The following is a 4,925-nucleotide window of genomic DNA, read 5'->3' on the forward strand; positions in this document are numbered from 1 at the left end:
CTTAGGAACCAATTGCAAAATTCAAGACGATTGGGGAAATCAGCTGCTTCTAAAGCTTGAACTTTTTGAAAATGTGTTATGTTAACTCCTTTGCGGGAAAAATGCGGGAGATATGGAGGGTGGTAAATTTGAATAAACGCTTTAAATTGTTAGGTAATGGTTTTGTAACCGTGTGTAGTGTATTTTGTATATTCGGGTATTTAGTGTGCCGATTTTTTTTATTTGATAAAATTCAGTGTGCCTACAAACCTCTGCTTTATTTATTTTCTTTTAACGAAAGTTGACTCGAGAAGTAAGGCTTGTTAAAACATTTTGCACAAAGTTAATACAATTATTAAAATTAGTTATAATAAAATACAGCATGATCCTTTATTTACTTGCATTTTATTGGTTTCGTACATATCTATCCGTATACTAAAGAAGAACTAAATGCGAACCGCATATTATGATGTGAACTTTGGCAACGCTGTTCGCCTCAGCTGACGATTTGTTCGTGACATTACGTTACAAAATTTCCCGAGCATCGGGGCATCTGGCAGGGCCGCCCTCTTAGCGGGAGTTATGGGTTGATTTTCTTCATTTTTAAAAATCGAGTAAAAAATGTTTTTCCGATTTTCTGTCTTTATTAAGCCTTCCGAATACGTGGTTAAAATTAATGACATTATGACTGAATCACCCTGTATAGTTAAGACCCCGCCGAACGTGAATTAGCGGTCAGAATTGATGGTTCTTTTTCTAACCTCAAAATTAACGGGTCAATTAAGGTCAGATATCACGAATTTTCAAAAAATAACATATCCGCACCAAATTTGGTATACAGGGGTTGTCGGGGTCGCTGATCACGGATCCGAGGTAAATTTTGCAAAATTCAAGATGGCGGATCCAAGATGGCCGACCAAATTTAAAAAAAAATACCAGATTCGCATCAAATTTGGTATAAGGGGGTTTTCGGGATCACTGATCACGAATTCGAGGTCAATTTTGCAAAATTCAAGATGGCGGCCGACCAAATTTTCAAAAAACACATTCTGATCACGAATCCGAGATCAGATTTACCGAAAAAAGTAGATTAACACATGATTGGGTACTCATGTTATAAAGTAAAATATTACAAAATGAGTTTCGCAATTCTGACCTCGGATACGTAATCAGCGACCCCGAAAACCCTCGTATACCAAATTTGTTGCGATTCTGTTATTATTTGAAAATTTGGTCGGCTATTTTGGATCCGCCATCTTGAATTTCTCAAAATTGACCTCGGATCCGTAGTCAGCGACCCCGAAAACTCCCGTATACCAAATTTGCTGCGATTCTGTTATTTTTTGAAAATTTGGTTGGCCATCTTGGATTCGCCATCTTGAATTTTGCAAAATTGACCTGGGATCCTTGATCATCGACCCAGAAAATCCCCGTATACCAAATTTGGCGCGAATCTAATTGTTTGAAAATTTGTGATATCTGACTTTAATTGACCCGTTTCAGCTTAAACGTGTTAATTCGCCGGTATAGGCGTACATAATATTAGGTAGTGCACTTGCTTACGAACGTTTCTAGTTAGATAGCATGAGCTTAACCGCAATTAAATGGCGTTATTAGCAGATCTTGACCTAAAATCGAGCTATTTCGCTGATATAAGCGCCATTTTGAGGTCGCCATTTTAAAATTTGTGTAAGGAGCACGNAATCCACTCCAAACAAACGATAATTTGTCTAATCGCGCTTGAAGTTGGCCTATTTTTGTTTTGTCTGAATTAATTTCTATTAAAAATGATTCAAATCTAGTTAATTGCCCTTTTACAATACCTCTACGTACATGCAAATCTTTTAATTCGTCTTCTTTTGACATTGACTGTGATTGGCTCGCTCCGTTCGCTCGCTGTTGTCGGGCGATTGTTTCGCGCCACCTGCGTCTCTTACCGCTGCGTGATCTCCAGCGATGCCTCGAAGCTTGGTGATTCACTGATGCACAGGTCGCCTTTTCTTGAACCTTCTTCTTTTACTGGATACTGTAATTTGTGTTGATTTTCCAAATTTTGCACTATCGCGGATCGAAGGACCATTAATGTGGGATCATTGGGCATTTCCAATAATGCTTCTGGTTTAATTTTTGTTAAGAACTTTATTTTTATGCACACGGCGTACTGACGTGTATGTGGTTACAATGGTCATGAGTATACTGAACGAGATAGCCGCTTGGCGGACTCGGCCGCGTTACGGTCGGTATTACAGTGAGCGTTAACATTATTAGATACAAATTTTTTGTTTTACATACAGATGGCGGTAACACACCCCCGGCCTTGAAAGTACCGAGACTTTCAACATTACTTGGGGTTAATGATACAAATCTAACTTAGGATCTAATAACTAACTAAATGTCATTCACTTCCACGGGGAGGACACAAATTTTTACTATGGCGCGCTTTAGCACTCCACTGCGGGTTTTTACACTTACAACGCGCACTAAGCCGTCGTTCCCTGGGTGAAGCTCGATGACTCTTCCGAGTGGCCATACCTGGGGTGGAACGTTGTCCTCTTTAAGCAACACCAACGCCCCTTGTAGGTCGGGAACATCTTTTTGACACCTCCATTTGGATCGCTGCTGCAGAGTGTGAAGATAATCGTGCGACCAACGCCTCCAAAAGTCTCGTTGACATTTTGCATAAGTGTTGATAACGGGAAATGTGGCTACCCTGGATTTGAACATCTGGTTCTGGAACTGAGTTTAATGCTTCTCCCACCAAAAAGTGCCCAGGAGTTAAGGGATTAAGATCGTTCGGGTCCTGGGATAAGGGGTATAAAGGTCGGGAATTCAAAATCGACTCGATTTGAGTTAATAAGGTGTAGAACTCCTCAAATGTTAGAGCTATATTTTGTGCAATACGTTTAAGGTGGTACTTAGCCGATTTTACCGCACTCTCCTACAGTCCGCCCATATGGGGTGATTTAGCCGGAATAAATTTCCACGTTATGTGGTTGTCGAGTAAAAATTTTTGGAACTGGCTGTCAGAATAAAAACTGTTGATTTTTTGTAATTCTTTATCAGCGGCAACAAAATTTGTTGCATTGTTGGAGTAAATTTGACTGCATAATCCCCTTCGGGAAAAAAATCGTTTTAATGTATTTAAAAAACTATCTTTGGTCAGGTCCGTTACCAGTTCCAAATGCACGGCCTTGGTTGCAAAGCAGACGAATATACAGATGTATGACTTAATGAATTTGCGATTCCTGAGTTTACCGTCCTTTATGAGAAAAGGTCCTGCATAGTCAACTCCGCATATCTTAAATGGGCGTGCAGGACATACTCGAGGTTTAGGTAAATTTGCCATTTTTTTATCTATACCTGTAGGCTTAGCCCTGAAACATGTGATACACTTTCTGAGAATGCCCCGTACTACCTTGCGTGCATTCAAGGGCCAATACTGTTGTCGGATTCTACTAAGGGTTAATTGGTAACCCGAGTGTAAATTTTTTATATGAGTGTATTCAATTATTAGTTGGGTGAATTTATGATTGGAAGGTAGAATAGCTGGATGTTTGTCATCAAAATTTAAATCTGATTTTTCTAGTCTCCCCCCCACTCTTAATATATTGTCAGAGTCTAAAAATGGGCTCAGAGAACTTATTTTACTTTGTTTGGGTATTGATTTATTCTTTTTTAGTAAATCGATCTCAACACTAAACGCTGAATGTTGAGTTAACTTTATTAAAACCGTGTTCGCCTCTTTTATTTCTTGAACTGTTAATTTTCCAAAGTATCTGCTCTTTTGTCTTTTTCATATTATGTATAAATCATAAACAATACGCGGTTACATGTTGTAATTTGGTAAATGACGAAAAGGACCCCGCAATAATCTTATGGAAATTGGGTTTCTGTCAAATTGTCTGAATTTTTGATATGTTGTAGATTTTGTTATCCTGGACAAAAGTCTCCATGGGCACAAAGTGCCAAAATGAACACTTTGGCAGCTACGGAGCTGCCAAAGCTCCCCTGACCCGTTGCAGAACTATTCATTTTCAATACTATTTACAGATGTCAAAAGCATATTTTAATTATTCTAATATACAGGGTGAGTCAAAATTCACTCCCCAGCGGCCAGATATATATACTAAAATAAAAAATAAAACAAAAATGTAGAATGCTAAAATCTCGAAAGCGAGAAGAAAAATTCAAATTTATAATTTTTTTGTTTAATATTAACAGCATTTAAATCCATACAAAAATAAAGAATAGCAAAAACGAAGATCCTTCTAGTTTTGGCTAACCTTCAAAAACATTACCATTTTCCTTAATACACTTCTGCAATCTGTGGTAGAAACTCCTGGCAACAGAACAGAAATTAGCTTAATTTATTTCTGCTACTGCTTCATGAATCCTGCAAATAACATCATCCTCGACAATAGGCACAGTAACATAAACCTTTTCTTTTATGTATCCCCATAACCAAAAGTCTATCGGAGTCAAGTCAGGGGACCGGGGTGGCCATGGTGTTGGTCCACCCCGTCCAATCTATTTATTAGGAAAACGGCGGTTCAAAATATGTCGTACTTGTAATGTGGCATGTGCGGGGGCTCCATCATGCTGAAACCACATAGTTGCACGTTGTTGTAGAGGAATATCTCCTAACAAACTTGGCAAAATTTTCTCGCAAAACTTATTGTAATTTTTACCATTCAGTATTCTTGGCAAAAAATATGGACCTATGATCCTTTTCCCGTAAATACCTACACAAACATTTACAGACCAACGTCTTTGCTGATACAAAGAACGTTTTGGAGCTACGCATCCTGTTTCCACAGTACGTATTTCTACATTTTGGATTGTTTTGTGATCGGGATGATGGCGATTCGGAAATTGTTCCCTGTACAAACGCTCGGCAGCACAGGCGTTATTATTACAAGCTCCTAAAGCTTTAATCATATCGACGT

Source organism: Anoplophora glabripennis, unplaced genomic scaffold (genome assembly GCF_000390285.2).
Source record: "Anoplophora glabripennis isolate ALB-LARVAE unplaced genomic scaffold, Agla_2.0 scaffold392, whole genome shotgun sequence".
Lineage (NCBI taxonomy): Eukaryota > Metazoa > Arthropoda > Insecta > Coleoptera > Cerambycidae > Anoplophora > Anoplophora glabripennis.